The sequence below is a fragment of the Lepidochelys olivacea genome (assembly GCF_965140295.1).
Source record: "Lepidochelys olivacea isolate rLepOli2 genome assembly, chromosome: 5".
NCBI classification, from domain to species: domain Eukaryota; kingdom Metazoa; phylum Chordata; order Testudines; family Cheloniidae; genus Lepidochelys; species Lepidochelys olivacea.
In genome coordinates, this window is record NC_140415.1 from 60,642,150 (window position 1) to 60,664,256 (window position 22,107).

The 22,107-nt window shown below is 40.7% G+C and overlaps 1 protein-coding gene across 5 annotated transcripts in view; it reads right to left on the reverse strand.

Moving 5' to 3' along the window:
- ARB2A (ARB2 cotranscriptional regulator A) overlaps positions 1-22,107 on the reverse strand; it is a 386,066-nt gene that overhangs the window by 363,169 nt on the left and 790 nt on the right. The window contains exon 2 of one of the 5 annotated variants that reach the window (XM_084629684.1): positions 11,081-11,133. The exons of the other annotated variants lie outside the window; for them this stretch is intronic. The gene's annotated coding sequence lies outside the window, so the exon portion shown is untranslated. The remainder of the gene's footprint in view (positions 1-11,080; positions 11,134-22,107) is intronic. 5 annotated transcript variants of the gene reach the window in all.

Here is a 22,107-nt window from a genome sequence, read left to right on the forward strand (position 1 = left end):
ATTACTGTAGCAGCTGGCTTCCTAAATCTACACATAATGATCATAAAAATAAATTTTACTCCGAATCTGTTTGTAAATTAGTATAAGAAAAATGTTGATAGGATGTGCGAAAAGTAGAGAAATATGATCTGTACTGGTACTTTGTGCAATGTAATACGAGATTAGTCAAAGGTGTGTATAATGTATTATGGTCAACACAAATTTCAGCATTTAGCAAACAGATTTCAATAAAATCTGTACGATATTGCAAGATTGGTACATAAGAAAATTTCTCTTATGTAAACAAGAATATGTATTTAAAAATTAAAAAAGAAAGCAACTTTGAGTACTATAAGACCGTTAGTGTCCACAGAGGTCAATTCTAATCCAAAAATCAACTCGGTCATCAATACCAAGAAAAACTAAATCACAACCAGAAATATGACAAGAATTTGAAGTACAAGCAACAGTGCATTCCAGCAGCTTAACATTCCTTTGTGCCCATCAACAGTTCTCAATTGAAAGAGAAAGCAATCGATAAGGAGGATTGAAAATTATCGAAGCAGAGTTCCTCTGTCCTTCTAGCCAACTGAGATCCTTTGTGCTTTGAGGAGGAGAGGAGACAAAACTTTGGACACACTAGATTTTCACACTTCTATTGCTCCTAGTACTTATTCTGTGGCAAAGAAGTTGAGAAGACTGTAGAAGGAGGGGGAAAGGACAGAGAAAGTAGATTTACAGAAGAAGAAAAAAAACATGCTGTCAAGGTTCCTCCCCCACTCTGAACTCTAGGGTACAGATGTGGGGACCTGCATGAAAATCTCCTAAGCTTACTTTTACCAGTTTAGGTTAAAACTTCCCCAAGGTACAAATTAATTTTATCCTTTGTCCTTGGAATATCCACTGCCACCACCAAACTCTAACTGGGTTTACTGGGAAACGTAGTTTGGACACGTCTTTCCCTCCAAAATCCTCCCAACCCTTGCACCCCTCTTCCTGGGAAAGGTTTGGTAAAAATCCTCACCAATTTGCATAGGTGACCACAGACCCAAACCCTTGGATCTGAGAACAATGAAAAAGCATTCAGTTTTCTTACAAGAAGACTTTTAATAGAAATAGAAGTAAATAGAAGTAAAGGAATCACCCCTATAAAATCAGGATGGTAGATACCTTACAGGGTAATTAGATTCAAAACATAGAGAATCCCTCTAGACAAAATCTTAAGTTACAAAAAAGAGACAGACAGAAATAGTCATTCTATTCAGCACAATTCTTTTCTCAGCCATTTAAAGAAATCATAATCTAACACATACCTAGCTAGATTACTTACTAAGACTCCATTCCTGGTCTATCCCCGGCAAAAGCAGCATACCGACAGACACAGACCCTTTGTTTCTCTTCCTCCTCCCAGCTTTTGAAAGTATCTTGTCTCCTCATTGGTCATTTTGGTCAGGTGCCAGCGAGGTTACCTTTAGCTTCTTAACTGTTTACAGGTGAGAGGATTTTTCCTCTGGCCAGGAGGGATTTTAAAGGGGTTTACCCTTCCCTTTACATTTAGGGCACATGCCCAAGGAATGCTTCCCATATCTACACTGCTATGTTTAACAGCATAGTGTCCCACTGCCTCCCAGCTTCCGGAGCCTTCCCCCATGACAGTGAAAGACAGGAAGGCAGTGAGTAAAGGCTTTCCCCTGCCAGAGCCTGCCCCCGCCCCCCCGCCGGCCACCACAATAAAAGGTTCCAGCAGTGAAAAGCTGCTGCCTTTCCCCTGCTGTCTTCCCCCTGCTGGAGCTTTTCAGTGCCACATGTAGCACACTGCAGCAAATGTGGACACAGCCTGCTTTTTACTGCAGCCTTTAGCTACTCACATGCTACATGTAGTGTAGACAAGATCTTAGGAATATGTAGGTTTGGTGATGGGAGGGTTGGGGAGAAGGAATTCCTATAATGCCTCTCACCCCCACATTGATGGGAGCAGATAAGTGTAAGGACCTAATAAATCTGCCACTTGACCTCAGTCATATCTCTCATTTCAAATGAAGAACAAGGAGTCCAGTGGCACCTTAAATACTAACATTTATTTGGGCATAAGCTTTCGTGGGTAAAAAAACCACTTCTTCAGATGCAACTGATACAGACTAACGTGGCTACCCCCTGATTCTTTCAAAATGAGAGGCACTCTAACTTTTCCTGCAACTTCACAACTTGCATCTCACAGGTGGTCCATGCTTGTAATGCAATCAGGATCCCTTCCTGCCTACAGAAAGGAATATTGCTGCTCAAGAACCTGATCCAAAGCCCAAACTCAATATAATGACCCCCACACCCTATTGATTCAATGATCTATAGATGAGACTCTATAGTTGCACAAGGTGCAAAGGGATACTGCAAGGTAAAGGATTGCTCAAACTGCCTCTTGAAAAGGGACTGGATGAGATTGGCTTCTCAGACAAAGATAAGGGAAAGTATCAGAGGGCCAAATAGATCAGGCAGTATGGAAGCTTAACCCAACAAAGCCTCAAAACTTTTTTAATGTCTGCACATCACTAGTTATCACTTTACTCTTATCCCTTTAATTAACAACATATGACAGAGTGAAATAACCAGAAAAAGGTTAAGGGCTACCCTTGTGATATGATTCAGCAGGGGACTGTATGTCCTCCTTCCAATACTGAGCCAGGGCAAGGGAACGGTCTCTGGGGACTGAAGCATGCTTTCGTTAATGGAATTATTGTTTTTGTTAGCTCCTGAGGTTTGTGTCTGACCAATAAATTATGTACCGAGGCAAGGACCCGAGACCAAACTCAGATGTGGCACTGATTCTTTTCTGGGCTGGTGAGACAACCAATCAACTTACACACTGAAACACGATTTTAATGAAACCCATGCTTCTTGGTCACAACCCAGTAAAAATATATTCTAAACTACACAAGTACAATTGTACTATACACAAAAAGGATGGCTCTGAAACTTTCCAGACTACTGTACACTTTTCAGGAGTCTGATTTGTCTTGCGTACCCCCAAGTTTCCCCTCAATTATAATCTACTTGCTTACAAAATCAGACCTAAAAATACAAAAAAGTGTCACAGCACATTACTACTGAAAAATTGCCTACTTTCTCATATTTACCATATAATTATAAAATAAATCAACTGGAATATAAATATTGTACATACATTTCAGTGTGTAGTATATAGAGCAGTATAAACAAGTCATTGTCTGTCTGAAATTTTAGTTTGTACTGATTTTGCTTGTGCTTTTTATGTAGCCTGTTATAAAACTACGTAAATATCTCGAGTTGATGTACCCCCTGGAAGACCTCTGTGTACCCTGAGGAGTGCACATACTCCTGACTGAAAACCACTGCACTAAACTGTAGATTAATATAAATGCATGTCATAAAAAAAGCTAAAAATGTCATTTTTATTTTAGACCTTCTAGAGAGAAGTTGCATCTCAAAATGCTGAAACTATTGTTGCCAAAAGATTGACTTGGTGATTGTGCTATAATTATTTTAATAGACATTAGTTATGGCACAAGTGAGTTGTGAAGGTATGGTTGCTAACCCTCCAGAATTGGCCTGCAGTCTCCCAGAATTGGCATCCATCTCCTAGTGACTATTGAAAGCAATCCGAGATATTTTAATATGCTATCTTAAGAAAATGACATTACATCATGTCGGGGGGGGGGGGGGAGGAGAAGAGAGGGGGGGAATCTCCCAGAATAGCTTCAGTCAGAGTTGGCAACCCTATGGAAAGGTGATCTTAAATGAGAGTTCATAAAATCTTTATATCATACTAAGCCCTCTATGAGATCCTTGTTACAGAAACTATATTTACTGAAAAAAGAAAAGGAGGACTTGTGGCACCTTAAAGTGAGCTGTAGCTCACAAAAGCTTATGCTCAAATAAATGTGTTAGTTTCTAAGGTGCCACAAGTCCTCCTTTTCTTTTTGCGGATACAGACTAACACGGCTGCTACTCTGAAACCTATCTTTATTGAGACTACTTTTTGTATTCCTGCATTTGGAAAACCAGGTACTTTAGTTGCTATAAACCCCATTGTACAGGCCGCAGAATGAGAGAGAAATTAAAATGGAAATGGAAAACACCTGAAAAAGTGACCTATAGTAAAGTGATTTTTCTATACGTAAGTGTCCCAAGCTTTAAAGCTCAGTATCTCAGAATTTTGTAGGGTTCAGTTTAGGAACTAGAAATTCCTCCTTTTGGATGGCATAAGGGTCCCGTTTCTGACTCTGCAGGTCAAAATATACACTGAATATTGTCTCAATCTGCTGTAAGTTTGAGGTGAGAACTCTACACCTTGGGAGAAAGCAACAAACATTTTCTATAGTAACTTTTTTTTTTTTTTTTTTAAATGTACTTGAAGCTGCTCAGAAGTTTAGGAGTCGTCCTGGATGGGTGAATTAGTGGGCAGTCAGTAAGCAAAAAGGTCAAAGGTGCAAAATAAATGAATCTATTATGGGATTCTGAAATTTATCACATCAAACACACAACACTTTTATACTGGTCACTTACTCTCAAGGTAGCATTATGAGACCAAGGTTCATAATAAGAGATGTGAAGTGCACAGAAGCATCAACAGTCAGTAGATAACCAGGAAGTAAAACTCATGCTCTCTGAGCTCGCAGTTTAATGCGCCTACAGGGCATCGCGGAAGGGAATCTCTCTCCCTCTCTCTAGGATTTTGCTTCCCTGGGACAACAAACAGAGCTTTTCATGTCATCATAAGATTTCCCACAGTCAGGACCAAAACCACCCCAAGAGAGTGAGAGAGTTAGCAACTGCCAGTAGAACCAATAATATCCAATCTTCATCTTAAGCATAGTGAATCTCCCACAAACTGATAGAAGCACTGTGTATATAGCAAACAAATTTTTAATAAGCATACCTTCTCGCTATATATCTGATAAGCACGGTCATATAAAGTGTGGTTCCTTCCCCACTTCCAGCCTCCTTCTCCTTGTCCAGGCCCAATCCCACTTTCCCTCCCCAGTTCCAGTCCAACCTGACCTTTCCACCCCTCAATCGGGCTTTTGTCCCCAGTGCATTCAAATCAGACAGCTTCCTCCTCCACACTGTCTCCATGGCAGCAGAGGGCATCATTGAGAGCGCATGAGACTGGCTTCCTGCTCTCAGTTCCAGTGTCTGGTCCCCACCTTGCCCCAGAGCAGTTGTCCTTGTCCTAGCAGCCATTACTAGGAAAGTCGAGCTTCAACCCTTAACTCTGGGCTGGAGGAGGCATACTCAGTTTCTCTGAGATAACGCATGTACAGTCTAGTCAGAACTAGGAGCTGCAAGAGGCTTGCGCATGCTCAGCAAGGACAGAATCTTTGGAGCTTTGAAATCCCTATTGATCATATGTGAACTGTGATTTTTCAAAGACTAATAAATTGGCCAAATTTAGGTAGTTTTTCTCAGGGATGGCAAAAGACACATGCCTAACACAAACACCACTGTCTTGAGGAATTTCAAGTCCACACTTTGGAACTGGGGCGTGCTAGAGCTTTTATATGTATGTTGCTAGAATTTAACATTGACAAAATATTTTTCCCTAACCTTATTCTCAGAAAGAGTTGAACTATTTTTACTGAAATTAAAAATAAAAATAATAATAATCACCATGAGGCAGAAACCTAGTATGGAAAATTTCAGCCTAAACATTTCATGTTTAGCAACTGAAAATAGGATCTTATAATAGGAAGTATCAGATGAGCTTAACATGTAGTTCTACCAGTTCCGCCTAGAATATGTACACACACTTTATTCTGTAAATAGTTTTTTAAACCAATTTTTTTTGAAGTTTAAGTTATTTCTTACTATCCAAAAATCTGTTCTCCAACCGATGCATGACATCCTTGAGAGATGGGAGAGAAGAGATAAATGGTATAAAACTCCTGTTACTAGGAATATGAGGGATTCATGATTCAAAGAACAAAACAGTCCCCCATTGTACGTGTAGCACACATTCCTGGATTTTTATATGCACTTTGTTTTTATAAAGTAAAGATATCAGGAAGACAGTATAATGATACCCATCCTTCACATGAAAAGATTTATCTGTACTACATACATATTTCCAGATAGTTCTATTCATTACAAATCAGAGAGAGGACGGTTTTATGATTAAAGCACTGGACTGGGTATCTGAGTTCAATTCTTTTTTTTGTTGTAATATCACAACTTTCATGTCTGTAACCGCGTGACCAGAGAGACTGAAGTGTTCTCCGACTGGTTTATGAATGTTATAATTCTTGACATCTGATTTGTGTCCATTTATTCTTTTACATAGAGACTGTCCAGTTTGACCAATGTACACGGCCACACTATCAGAGGCTCGTTCACCTGCACATCCACCAATGTGATATATGCCATCATGTGCCAGCAATGCCCCTCTGCCATGTACATTGGTCAAACTGGACAGTCTCTACATAAAAGAATAAATGGACACAAATCAGATGTCAAGAATTATAACATTCATAAACCAGTCGGAGAACACTTGAATCTCTCTGGTCACGCGATTACAGACATGAAAGTTGTGATATTACGACAAAAAACCTTCAAATCCAGACTCCAGTGAGAAACTGTTGAATTGGAATTCATTTGCAAATTTGATACAATTAACTTAGGCTTGAATAGAGACTGGGAGTGGCTAAGTCATTATGCAAGGTAACCTATTTCCCCTTGTTTTTTTCCTACCCTCTCTCCCCCCAGACGTTCTTGTTAAACCCTGGATTTGTGCTGGAAATGGCCCAACTTGATTATCGTACACATTGTAAGGAGAGTGATCACTTTAGATAAGCTATTAGCAGCAGGAGAGTGGGGTGGGAGTAGGTATTTTTTCATGCTGTGTGTGTATATAAAAAGATCTTCTACACTTTCCACAGTATGCATCCAATGAAGTGAGCTGTAGCTCGCGAAAGCTTATGCTCAAATAAATTGGTTAGTCTCTAAGGTGCCACAAGTACTCCTTTTCTTTTTGCGAATACAGACTAACACGGCTGTCACTCTGAAACCTGTTTTTAAACAAACTAACAAACAAAGATGAGAAATAACAGACCTCAACCCTTTTGTCCCTCTGCAAATTTGTATACACAGAGTCAATCCCTTACCTCTCTCTAAAAGTGCAAAGTTTCAAAAAGTTCAATGAACAGAAGATTGTTGGGGGCAGAACAGATCTGAACGAGGAGAAGAAGTCTGGAGATAAATGTGAGAAGGGAGGGACAGGCAGTAGAAACAAAAGTCAAACTGTATGAGCAGCATATTCCAGAAGTCTTGAGGTCTTTCTGAGTGCAGCCTTCATTGATCTGAGATCTATCATATCATTCTCTCACTAGAAGGGAAAAACTATAATGGCAGCAGGCCGTAAGAGAGACCCAGTGTGGGAATATTTTAATGAAATTTCTCTACCTGTGGGTAAGACAGGCATGCGTGCAAAATGCAAACAGTGCAACGAAGAAATGCAAGGCCTGGTTGCCCAAATGAAACAACATCATGAGAAGTGTTCCTTCTCAGGAGGAAGCTGCGTTGAAGATGATGAAAGGAACATGTCTGAACATGCAGAATCTTCAGGCTGGTAACTTTTTTATTTCATGCTTCTTTCTTAAGGACTGCCTGTCTTCCTTCTGGACTATTCTTGAATTCTCATGTTTGAGCAAAAAATATAGCTGTTGCTGTATGGTACTATCATTTTAGATGCAGTTGTGATAAAAAATAAATAGCTGAAATAGGCAGATCTTTTTACAATTTCACCTTTAAAGTAGTATTGAGTGTCAGTGAATACAAACTAAATACTAAATGAGCAGTAATGAGTAAATGAGTAATTAAATAACTGTATGGACTTATTTTGTTTAGGAGACTCCATCCTCAACATACAGGATTCTGAAGACTATCCACCTTCAAGATCACCATTTTCTATAGTTTCAGAGCTATCTGCCAATGATAGTGTTTCAGTCATATCCTATATGTCACATAGCCACAGTATATCACCAGCAGCAAAAGGGAAAAAAAAAGTATCGCCATCATCCAGTAACAACCATAGATAAGTTTGTGATAAGAACTAGCAGATTACAAAAATTGCCTAGTTTTTGTTTATGCAACAAACTCTCCTTTCCGTATGACTGAGAACCCACACTTCATTAACATAGTTCAGTCATTAAGACCAGGACACAGTCCACCCAACAGAGCAGATAAAGTATATGAAAGAGAAATTGGAAAGTGTGCGAAAGGTGTAGAGGGTGAAATTGTTAACCTGAGTTTTGATGGGTGTAGCAATATCCATACTGATCCTGTTGTATGTTCTTGTGTGACAACAGAAGAAGGGAATGTCTTCCTCACAGAAACAATGGATACATCAGGAAATGCACACACAGCAGAATATTTACAAGTAGCAGCAGTAAAAGCTATAACAAACCATGGGAAAAAAAAATTCAAATGTTAGTACACAGCTTGGTCACAGACAATGCTGCAAATGTATCCAAGATGAGAAGAAGTTATTTGAAGAGATTTCCAAGCTAACAGCATCACGGCTGCAGTGCTCATTTGATGCACCTCCTAGCCAAAGACTTCAGTGTTCTAGAAATAAAGGCTAATGTTGTTGAAATTGCAAAATACTTCCATAACAACCACTTTGCAGCTGCTCTGAAAAAAGTGGGAGGAACCAAGCTAATTCTCCCACAAGAGGTGTGATGGAACTCAGTAGGGGACTGTTTTTAGCACTATATCAAGAACTGGCCTAATCTGATGACAGTTTGTGACAAAATTGTGAAAATATAGATGGCACTGTCACAGCCAAAGTTCTCAACATTGGCTTAAGAGAAATGTTGAAACACATGCTGGGTACTCCAAGGCTACAGAAATAGGCTTTAAACAAAATGCAGGGAAATAGCTGTTTTATTGCTGATGCTGTTGAAATTTTGACGGTACCGAGCGAGATTTTAAAAAGAGAAATATGCAATGACAGAGTTAAATTACAAGCATTAAAAAAAACAAATGGGACAAGCATTATCTCCAGATCATTTTCTTGCAAATGTTCTCAATACTTGGTACCAGGGTCAAACCTTAACTGCTGAAGAAGAGGAGTTGCCTATGACATGGACATCTATCATCCCTCCATAATGCCAACTATAATAAACTTCAGAGCTAAGGGTGAACCATTCAAGAAATATATGCTTGCTGATGATGTTTTAAAGAACATCACACCAGTGAACTGGTGGAAGTCACTTAAGCACTTGGATTCAGAGACTGTTAAAGTGATAATGTCACTTAACAGCAGTAGCTTCTTCTGACGGTGTAGAAAGAATATTCTCTTCCTTTGGACTAATTCATTCTAAATTGAGAAATCGTTCGGGACCTGCAAAAGCAGGAAAGCTTGTTTTTCTTTTCCAGATTATGAACAAACCAGAAAATGAAGGTGAAGATGACTGAGGTAGCTGCAGAAGTCAATATTTTAAGTTTCTCATGTTGACCTGGCTGACGTAGTCCATATAATTTTTGGTTTTTTAAATATTTCATTTAATTATTTTAAACAATTTTAAGAAAAACAAACCTGCTCTTAAAAAACTTGAATGTTTAAATTCAAAAATTCATATGCTTGTTTTGTTAAAATATTATATGTTTGCTGCTGAAGAAAAAAATCCAGAATACCTAATGTTGTTGTTTTAGTTAAAACAAACAAATTTAAATGTCTGTCTGGTGATGTTCTCCTCCTAATACAGCCTGGCAAGAAAATCCAGCAGCCGTGTTAGTCTATATTCGCAAAAAAAAAAAAAAAAAAAACGAGTACTAATGGCACCTTAGCGACTAACCAAATTATTTGAGAATAAGCTTTCATGAGCTACAGCTCACTTCATCGGATGCTGTAGCTCACGAAAGCTTATGCTCAAATAAATTGGTTCGTCTCTAAGGTGCCACTAGTACTCCTTTTCTTTTTACTCTGTGCTAAAACATTCTGCTGTAAGTTACCTCATCTTCCACACCCACTTTTTCCCCCTCTTCATAGACAGGTCTTATGATTCAGACAATGTAAAATCTTTGAGGCAGGGACTGTCATTTAGTATATGTTTGCACAGTGCCCAGCAAAATAGGACCGTGACTTGGTTGATGCCTCTGAGCACTACTGAATCAAATATTTACTGATATTTAACAATACTACTAGCACAAAACTATAACCTCTTTCCAGTAGTGGTTTTTTAAAACCTGTTTCACATTGACCAACACCAGGTGATTCAGAGGAAGGTACACAAAACCCCAAAATAGGCAGATGCAATATAATCTGAACCCCACATTAGGTCTCCTTCTAATCCCTTACAGTTGGGAGACTGGTTTAAACCCTGAAGCATGAGGTTTAACATATCTTCCAAAATTTATGTAAGCAACAGTTTTAAAAACTCTGATTATCATCATCTACATAAAAGTTCAATCCTTTTTGAATTTTGCTAAGCTTTTGGCCTCAACAATATTGTGTGGCAATAAGTCCCACAGTTTCATTATGCATTTTGAAAGGGGGGTTGCGGGGGACCTCTTTTCAGTTTTGAATTTACCCCATTTATTTTTAATGTCCCTTTGTTCTTGCATTGAAACAATTCCTAATCTACCTTCTCCATATCATTCGTTATATTTTTATTATGACCCACCTCAAATTTGTCTTCTTTATAAGATAAACAATTGCAATCTTTTAAATCTCTCTTCATAGGTGAGTTTTTGCTTGCCCCAATCATTCTCTTCACTCTCGCCTGAACACCCTCTAATTTTACAATATCCTTTCTGAGATAGGATGACCAGCACTGCACACATGAACTCCAGATTAGGCAGTAGTCCTTAGAATAAATTCAAACAAGTATAGGACTGAGTCATTATCTGCTGAAAGCTGGTCAGTGGACATAAAATGACTCATTGGTCTCAATTATGTCCTGGAGGATAGCTGGTCACAACACAAAAATCAGAATCAAAACTGGCACCTTTGCTGGCAAACTTACCAGAAAAGTCAAGGAATAAATAGAGATTGAACTATCCTTTCACCCCTCAAGAAGGTTGTGTCATATTTGAACAGTGTAGAGAAGCTTGCACTGCCAATACGTACCTATTATGTGACAGGATATTTCGTTTCCATAGCTGTCAATCTGGCACCTTTCACTTTAAAATATATTAAGAAAAAATAATTAAATCTACATTCTAATAGTTACTAGATTAGCAAAAGTTTTTCATATTAGAAGTTAGTGAAAAAAGGGAACAATTTGAATACAAAATAACCACTTCTAATCCTTTTTTTTAAATGTACTTCTGGAATTCTGCTCTATTTAAATCAATGAAAGTGACTCACAGATTAAGTAAATACAATTTAAGGTTACATTAGTTTACACAGAAAGAAGTGTGTTTTTTCCATGGGACAAAGTACATTTCATAGGGCAACACATTTCAAAATCAAGTACTTTAATGGCTAGTATCAAACAACAACATGTCCCAGTATATGATTTAAAAAAAAGACACACACAGACACACACACTCCAAACTAGCAAAAAATCAGCACCTATTATATTCCCATTCACTTCTTGGTTTGTTGGTGCTTTACACTGAATAATAAGGATCAATGGATAACTTTTTAAAAGCTCTTCAGCAGCAATCACTAACAACTCATCACCCCAATACTCTACTTTGAATTTGGGGAATATTCTGTGAGGAGCCAGTCCAGGGAGTAAAGATCCTAGCCTTCATGGGATTGGCACAAGATACCTAAGAGAATGACTGTCTCTCTCTGACAATTTATTTTGATTTGTACAAAACAGAACAAGGTTCTTCAAACCAAGGTCTAGAAGCCCTTGACAAATATTTAAAATGCAACCCTTAACACAGAACCAGAAATTTTGCCTCAAGCTTAACAGTAGAAAGTAACCAAGAAAATAAGCACACTTAGTACCCATCTACCCTTGTGAGTTTTCTGTCTCCCCAAAGGTCTAAGAAAACAGATTTAGGGCTTGGCTACATTTGCAAGTTACAGTGCAATAAAGGAGCCCCAGGCGCCCTAGCTCACTCCCCGTCCACACTGACAAGGCACGTAGAGTGCTCTGTCTCCGTGGCTACAGCACTGCTGGTACTCCACCTAGGCGAGTGGAAGACTGCTGCGCCACCGCTGGAATGCTGCAGCGCCAGTGTGGACACCCTGGTCTGTTATTGCGCTGCGATCAGCCTCCAGAAGTATCCCACAATACCTGTTCTAGCCACTCTGGTCATTACTTTGAACTCTACTGCCCTGCACTCAGGTGACCAACCGTCAGACCCACCCTTTAAATTCTCCAGGAATTTTGAAAATCCCCTTCCTGTTTGCCCAGCCAGGCTTGGAGTGCTCTCAGTAAATCTTTCCAGGTGACCATGCCTCCACACACCAGGCGATCCCCAGTATGGAGCAATGGTGAGGTGCTGGACCTCATCAGTGTTTGGGGGGAGGAAGTTGTCCAGACCCAGCTGCACTCCAGCCATAGGAATTATGATATCTTTGGGCAGATATCAAGGGCCATGCTGGAAAGGCCATGACCGGGACGCACTGAAGTGCAGGGTTAAAGTGAAGGAGCTGCGGAATACCTACTGCAAAGCCCAAGAGGCAAACAGCCGCTCCGTTTTTACAAAGATCTGGACATGATACTTGGGGGCAACCCCACCTCCACTTCGAGTACCACCATGGACACTTCAGAGCCCAGTTCAACAAGGTAGGAGGAGCCGCAAAGCGGGTGCGGTGGTGCTCCAGCAGAGGAAGACACCCCGGAATCCCTAGATGCATGCAGCCAGGAGCTGTTATCAAGCCAGGAGGAAGCTAGCCAGTCGTGGCGGCCAGTGCTTGGGGAAGGACAAACACCAGAGGAGGTTCCTGGTAAGCGGCTTTTATTTTGGGAAGGAAGTTATTTGGTGCAGGCTCTTGGGGCGCGGAGGGTTAGGGCCGAATGCATGCCTAGATGTGGAATAGGGCGTTGACATGCTCTCTCATCACAGTAATCGGCCTCAGTGATCTCTTCAAAGGTCTCAGCCAGAACTTGGGCAATGCGCTTGTGCAGGTTTTTTCGGGAGAGCCACTCTTCTCCTCATCCCAGTAAGGCTGAATTGTCCGCGGCACTGTGTAACTTTTTGCGGGGTCTTCAAGGAGTACAATGAGCATTTCAACTTCCCTTACTGTGATTTTCTGGTCTGGGAAAAAAGTCCCGGTTTTGCAGCTTTCTTTTTTGTAACTTAAGGGTTTGCCTAGAGGGATTCTCTATGTTTTGAATCTGATTATCCTGTAAGGTATTTACCATCCTGATTTTACGGAGGTGATTCTTTTACTTCAATTAAAATTCTTCTTTTAAGAACCTGATTGTTTTTTCATTGTTCTTAAGATCCAAGGGTTTGGGTCTCTGTTCACCTATGCAAATTGGTGAGGATTTTTATCAAGCCTTCCCCAGGAAAGGGGGTGTAGGGTTTGGGGAGGATTTTTTGGGGGGAAGACGTTTCCAAGTGGGCTCTTTCCCTGTTATAACTGTTAGACGCTTGGTGGTGGCAGCAATAAAGTCCAAGGGCAAAAGGTAAAATAGTTTGTACCTTGGGGAATTTTTAACCTAAGCTGGTAAAAATAAGCTTAGGGGGTTTTCATGCACATCTGTACCCTAGAGTTCAGAGTGGGGAAGGAACCTTGACAATAGCCATCCTGAAGCGCAGCATGCATTGCGCAGCACTCCAGATAGGACATATGCAAATCTGTGATTGTACCCCTACCCCACCCCGTTGCCCTTTGTGTTTTCCAAGCAGTTGTGTTGTGTTGTGTTTCTTTTCAATAAATTGATTTTTTGGCTTTGAAAACATTTATTATTGCATAATGTAAAAGAAACCTTAGCCAGGAAAGCAACAGATGCTGCAAGTCAGCGTATCATACATAGCAAACACAGATTCCTACTGGACTTCGCTCCCATGCAGGGCACCACACTAGACATTACTGTTGGCTTTCAGCCTCAAATTGCTCCCTCAAGGCATCCCTAATCCTTGCAGCCCCACGCTGGGCCCCTCTAATAGCCCTGCTCTCTGGTTGTTCAAATTCAGTCTCCAGGTGTTGAACCTCTGAGTTTCATGCCTGAGTGAATCTTTCACCCTTCCCTTCACAAATGTTATGGAGAGTACAGCACGCAGATATAACCGTGGGGATGCTGTTATTGGCCAAGTCCAGCTTCCCATACAGAGAGTGCCAGCGACCCTTTAAACGGCCAAAAGTACACTCCACAGTCATTCTGCACCGGCTCAGCCTGTTGTTGAACTGCTCCTTGCTGCTGTCAAGGCTCCCTGTGTATGGTTTCATGAGCCACGCATCAAAGGCTAAGCGGGGTCTTCAAGGAGTACAATGAGCATTTCAACTTCCCTTACTGTGATTTTCTGGTCTGGGAAAAAAGTCCCGGTTTGCAGCTTCCTGAATAGGCCAGGGTTAAGAAAGATGCGTGCGTCATGCACCTTTCCGGGCCAGCCTACGTTAATGTCAATGAAACGCCCACGGTGATCCACAAGCGCCTGGAGAACCATAGAGAAATAGCCCTTCCGATTAACATACTGGGAGGCTAGGTGGGCTGGTGCCAGAATTGGAATATGTGTCCCATCTATCGCCCCTCCACAGTTAGGGAAACCCATTTGTGCGAAGCCAGCCACAATGTCATGCACATTATCCGAAGTCATGGTTCTTCTGAGCAGGATGCAATTAATGGCCCTGCAAACTTGCATCAATACAATTCAGACAGTCGACTTCCCCACTCTGATCAGTAGCTGTCTGGAGTTGCCAGCTTCCAGATTATTGCAGTAGTCACCCGCTTCTCCACTGTCAAGGTAGCTCTCAATCTCGTGTCCTTGCGCTGCAGGGTGGGGGTGAGCTCCTCACATAGTCCCATGAAGTGGCTTTTCTCATCCGAAAGTTCTGCAGCCACGCCTCATCATCCCAGACTTGCATGACGATGTGATTCCCACCACTCAGTGCTTGTTTCCCAAGCCCAAAAGTGGCGTTCCACAGTGGTGAGCATGTCTGTGAAAGCCACAAGCAAACTCATGTTGTTTGCGTTACTCGAGTTGATATAATCGGAGTCCTGACTGTCACTTTGGATCTTAAGGAATCCTTCGACTGCCAAACGTGATGCGCTGGCGAGACTCGTCAGCACATTCCTCAGCAGTTCGGGCTCCATCCCCGCAGACCAAAAGGGAAGAAGTGTGCAGTAAAAAAACCATTGAAAGATGGGGCCAAATGTGAACAGAAGCAAAGGGAATGCTGGGATGCGAACCGATGCATCACAGGGAGTTGGGACAGGACCCCGAATGCCCCGCACTCCCCACCCCCTTCCCACAAGCCACAGCACCAGAATAGGAAGAGGTGCTCTGTGGGATAGCTGCCCACAATGCACCGCTCCCAATGCCACTGCAAGTGCCCAAACATGGCCACACCAGTGCACTTGCAGTTGTCAGTGTGGACAAACTGCAGTGCTTTCCCTACTGTGCTCTACGAAGGTGAGTTTAACTCACAGCGCTCTACATCTGCAAGTGTAGCCATGCCCTTAAAGATCACCTTAAAGGGCTATTTTCAGGAGGGAGAACATTCCAAAGTCATGGAGACTGACAGAATGCTGACAATACTCTCTCCCTTTTAAACCAAGAGGGCTCCAGCATAAGCACCTCTGTTAGTCACATCTGCAACAGTATGGCATAGAGAGACACTCCCCCAAGTAGGTACTAATTAACACCAAGTACAGGAATGGGAGGGATGGGAAAGAATTCAGTAGCTGTTAGGAGAAAGGGGACCAGGTTCTGCCAAAGCTCCTGTCATCTACTCTCTGTTCATCTCAGCTGCTCTAAGAAATCTAGTCCACAGATTCAGGAGGAGAGAGCCCAAGAGCAAGTATCCTGGCTCCTGCCAAGGCCCCATGTTTCCTGCACTCAACAAGATGGATCAGTCATTTCAAATCCACAACTTGATAGTGTTTCTCTGTGCATACGTAAAAGGTGAAAAACTGACACAACATTTGTATTTCACAATTTTCAGAGATTTTAGGCTTTTCATGACAAGTCTATTTTGTGTTTTAAATTCTACCATTGAGGACCCATGGCAAAAACCCCATTAATTTTAAGTGATATCAATGAAAACTTTACTCCCTCCTAATATATAAGTTACACCATTTATTTAATTTGAATTCCAAATAATTAGGTTCATTTAGAAATTAAAAAGAAGAATAGCCAAGAGGGCAGACTCAAAGAAGTAGCGTTTAAGATTTTAATTTTTTAATTTGTTCACATCTCTCCATGTGTATTTTGCAGTTCTGAAAGAATGACAGATAAAAGTGCTTGGATCCTAATAATTATACATTTACATGGACAGATGTCTGTACTTGTTTCTTTTTCCAATATTCTGGGCCCTACATAGTCTCTTAGCTCCTAAAAAGCTTAACAAATAAAAAACAGCGACTGTCCATAAAGCCAAAATAAAATCATCTCAACAAATGATAAATTACGTCCATCAATGGAAGACTACACAGAAGCAAAGGTAGTGAAATACAAGGGGAGAGACAGGAAAACCAAAAAATTCACACAACAAATTCAGTAAAAGTAGTCATTGAATAAAATAACCAAAGCGAACAATAAAAAGCTGTTCAAAAGCAGACCATTGAAGGTCATTTCTTTAGCTACGAAGCTACCTTTTTGAAAAGAGAAACAAGGAGCTAAACAACTAGTCTAGAGATCATAGTAAAGGGCTCAGCAAGGAGCCTATGAATTTCAAATCTGCTAGACATTCAGCAGTGAAAAGCATACTCTGGTAAATAAAAAATTAAAGACACTACACTTCCCTGAAAATAGGTTTTGTTCCAAAAATATTAAAACCAATAGTAAAAAAAATGGTAAGAAGAACAACGTTCACAAGTACTTTGCCTTGGAAGAACAATGAAGTTGCTGTCTAAAAATCAAAAGCGAAAAGAAACCAACATGTAATCATCAAACCTCCAACAACTAAGTACAAGCGAACATTATCCTCAACCTTAGCTAACTGCTACATAAAGGCAACTTGTGGAAAAAAATATAATCAGAGTAGCAAGTGCAATGCCACATCCATTAATTACTTGTGATGTCACGTTCATGTATTAATGGATCCGAGATTAACATATTTATATCCAGGAATGACTACGGCAACCGAGAAGGCAGTCTGAAGAAAGAAGGGCAGCGATTAAACTACAGGTACTAGAATATTAGGGCTAGTCTACAGTGGCAACGCTAAAGCTCTTTAAAAAAAAACAAAAAAATAAAACACCTCCACAAGAGGTGCGGCCGCCAGCGCTAGTGCTCTGTCTACACCGGCACTTTACAGCCCTGAAACTTGCTGCACTCAAGGGGGTGTTTTTTCACACCCCTGAGCCAGAAAGTTGCAGCTCTGTAAACTGATAATGTAGACAAGCCCTCAGAGACTAACAGATTTAATTGGGCATAAGCTTTCATGGGTAAAAAACCCCATTTTTTCAGCTGCATGGAGTGAAAATTAAGGATGTAGGCATAAATATACTGACATATGAAGAGAAGGAAGTTACCTTACAAGTTGAGAACCAGTGTTGACAAGGCCATTTCAGTCAGGTTGGATGTGGTCCACTCCCAATAATCCCAAGAGTAGATGACAGGAGCTTTGGCTGAACCTAGTCCCCTTTCTCCTAACAGCTACTGAATTCCACTCCCAATAATTGATGGGGAGAAGTCAATACCAAGAGAGGGAAAATTGCTTTTGTAGTGAGCCAGCCACTCCTAGTCTCTATTCAAGTCCAAATTAATGGTGTTAAATTTGCAAATGAATTGTAGCTCTGCAGACACATCACACGATCCGTTGTCTACAGCCAAGCCCTAAAATACAATCGCATTTGTTCCAATCCCTCAAACAGAGACGAACATACACAAGATCTCTATCAAGCATTCTTAAAATTACAATACCCACCTGGGGAGTGAGGAAACAGATTGACAGGTACCCAGAAGTCACCTACTACAGGACAGGCCCAACAAGGAAAATAACAGAACACCACTAGCCATCACGTACAGCCCTCAGCTAAAACCTCTCCAGCACATCAGCAATGTACAACCTATCCTGGAAAACAATCCCTCACTCTCACAGACCTTGCAAGGCAGGCCAGTCCTCGCTTACAGACAGCCCCCCAACCTGAAGCAAATACTCACATGTAACTACACACCATATCACAGAAACACTAACCCAGGAATCAATCTCTGTAACAAACCGTGTTGCCTACTCTGCCCCCGTATCTACTCTAGCAACACCATTATAGGACCCAACCACATCAGCCACACCATCAGGGGCTCATTCACATGCACATCTACTAATGTAATATATGCCATCATGTGCCAGCAATGGTCCTCTGCCATGTACGTTGGCCAAACCAGACAGTTTCTTCGGAAAAGAATAAATAGACACAAATCAGACATCAGGAATGGTAACATAAAAAGCCAGTAGGAGAACACTTCCATCTCCCTGGACATTCAACAACAGATTTAGAAGTAACCATCCAACAACAAAAGCTTCAAAAACAGACTGCAAAGAGAAACTGCAAGAGCTACAATTCATTTGCAAATGTAACACCATTAATTTGGACTTGATTAGGAACTGGGAGTGGCAGGCTCACTACAAAAGCAATTTTCCCTCTCTTGGTACTGATACCAGCTCCTCAATTTTTGGGAGTGGACCACATCCACCCTGACTGAATTGGCCTTGTCAACACTGGTTCTCCACTTGTAAGGTAACTCCCTTCTTTTCATGTGTCAGTATATTTATGCCTGCATCTGTAATTTTCACTCCATGCATCTGAAGAAGTGGGTTTTTTTACCCACACGAAAGCTTATGCCCAAATAAATCTGTTAGTCTTTAAGATGCCACCAGTCTCCTCATTGTTTTTTGTGGATACAGACTAACATGGCTACCCCTCTGATACTTGGCAGAATATTAGAGAAAGTTTCCAGTAGTTAAAAGTAGAGTAAGGGAGTACTTTACCTACCTACATACTGTACTGCCAAAGCATCTATTACATGGTCATTTAAATTACCACACAAAAAATTAAGTAGCATAGTCTTAAGAGAAATGGCATTAAAACAGTAGTTAAAAAATACAGAAGGGGCTATATAGTATAACAGAAACTCCTCCTCAATCTTTACTACAGCATTACTACCCTCAGTGGAATCACAGCATCCATGTAAGTTGACGGTTTTGTTCATTATGTTCAGTCGTTATCCCTTTTCCAGAAACAGCAATGTAATATTTCTTTTGTTGGGAATTTAATAATAATCAAGGCTGACAGAATGACTTCGACAGAGATAAACTAAGGGCAGTGACCTGTAAGCTTCCCTATACTGATTCATCAACATACTGCTAACCTGAACTGGAGGGACCACCTCTAATGTGAAAAGGCAGATTGTTTTCAACATCCATTCAGTCAGTGGCTTCTCTGCTGAGACTGCCACCTTCAGTAGTTTTTCATGTGAGGCCATGTCAACTAGGAACTGGATTAGGTTGAAATTACTAGTCCATTTCAGATAGGCCAAAAAGATATCACAGTAAATTTTTGACTAGTCGAAGTGACCAGCAACCTAGAAAAGGATCAAGTCTTGCAAAACTGTATTTCCCAATAGCCAATTCTTGGTTAAGAGGGCCCCAGCAGCCATTTAGTGAAGCTGACATTATCCTTTAACTTTTCTGCAGATGGAGTGATCAGTTGTATCACCACTCCCGGTGTGGAACAGCTATGTGTTGCAGTATCAAAGCCATGCCTATCAGCATCAATTTGATACCTCTGTGGCTCCTGTACACACCTTACCAATAACAGAACAGCAGTCAGAACAACATCAGGCCACCGTATCATTGGCTGGGCTAGTTTAAACCAAAAGTATTGGTGTTATAGCTTCCGCATTGCTGTTGGCACCCCCAGCACAATTTCACAGTGCTCCTGCAATCCCTTTGTCAACCAGTGCACAATGTCAGGTGTCTCCTGTGCTTGTTTGATTACTTTCTTGTTTTGAGTTACCTCAGCTTGTGTGATTTTATGCCTATGAACTTTCTATTTTATAACAATACAACTGCCAAGTAATTTTACAAAATAAAAAATAACATGTACAATGAGAAATGTTACTTCATACTCTATATTTTGAGAAAAATAATGTATCATCTTTCAAGATAGGGCTAGCTAATTCTAAAAATCCCTGCTTCAGGGACCTGGGCTGAAAACTGCATAATGCACAATGCAGATATTGCAACAGTAATGGAACATTTGTGTAGACATTTTGAAATAAGATGGTTAGTGTGGTCTGAAAAAAGGTACAAGTGCAACCCTCTAGTACTGCAAGACTTTGGAGAGATACACTTAGTACCTCTTTCTGAAGTTAAAGAAAAAACTCAGAATTATTTATTTATTCCATCAATGTATAAAAGCATGTATTTACAAAACAAACTACAATACAAACCTACAATACTATAGGGGATGGAGTGAAGAAAGTAACATTCGCCATTAAAAACCTCTGCATGTGGAAGAGGTGTTGCCATTATTACTCCTTTGGGGGACAGGGAACAATAACCCCGAATACTGACAAGTATTACTCTGAAGGGAAAAAAGGACAATAGCTATTATTACTCACTGGGGGGGAAGGAGTAGCACTGGAGGAAGGCATAGGCCAATATTTACTGGTAGGGGGCAAAAGGGATGGGCAATCATTCAGAAATTATTATTACTGTCATCAGGGAGAGTAAAGAAGCAGCATCGACCCTATGATTCATATTACTCAATGGGGAGGAAGAAGAGAAGACAATAATCAGTATTACTCTCAAGGAGAGGCACTGCAATTGTGACTCGCTTGTGTTCTCTCCCTTCAAAGAGAGAGAGAGAGAGAGATGGGGAGACCCTGGCCATTGTGAGTCTCGCTTGCTGAGGGTGTAGGGGGGCAGAAAGAAGGGAAGAGAGGCTCTGACACTCTGCTTTCAGTTCTGTGGGTAAAAAAGGGAGTTAAGCTACAATTACTGCTCCATAGGTGGAGGGGAGGATCTGCACATCATCTCTACCCATGACTGGGGACTGACTTTTTTGACTCTGTCCAGATGGGAAAGAGCAGAGATGTCCAGTAATGTCTAACAACAGACCCCATGATAATAACCAACAGGTTCCACAGAATCAAAGACACTTTAAAAAAAAAAGTCTCTAGCCCTTATGGTTGTGAAGAAAATCTTCCAAATATGAACTAAGGATAAATCAATTGAAAACTGAAGCTGTGTCATCTTTCTGAGTCTGCAAACACACTAAACAGCTCCGTAAGTTGATAATTGTCTCCACTCACCTCAAATGAGTGTTAACTCTTAAGGCCTGGTCTACACATAGTTTTTGTACAGGTATGTCAGTTATGGTATGACAATACAGTTAAACCGGTACAACCCTTCAAGTGGATGCAGCTATAATGGTATAAATGTAACTTACACCAGTATAACTCATTATCCTTACTGTACAGGAACAAATATACCAGTACAGAGCACATTTACACTGGTATAACGATAACCATGCTGGGGAAAAAGAGTGGCTTTCAATACTCTGGTATAGTTAAAGCAATACAACTTTTGTTTGCAGACAAAGCCTAAGTCTAATAATAACACTTTGAGAACATCATTTTCCAAACTTTAACCACACAACTGTTTGATTTATATGGGCAATTATTGAAATTAGCATATAAGCGAGAGCAGAAAGAACCTGGGCTGTAGAACAACTTGTCATCAATTTTTCCTCACAGAGTGAAATTGCTTTAATACCTTGCTACCTGAACAAAAGGCTCAATCTTGCAAATGTTTAAGAATGTGAGGAGTTCCCCACAAACTAACAGTATTGCTCACGTGCTTAAGTATCTGCAGTGTCAGGCCCCTATGTATAGCTACCACATAAGCAGCATATTCTATCCTTAATCTCTGTACAAACTTGGATCATAAACTCTTCAGGGTAGGACCAACGAGGAGTCTGGTGGCACCTTAAAGACTAACAGATTTATTTGGGCATCAGCTTTCGTGGGTAAAAAAACTACTTCTTCAGAGCAGGGACTATTACATGTTTGTTACAT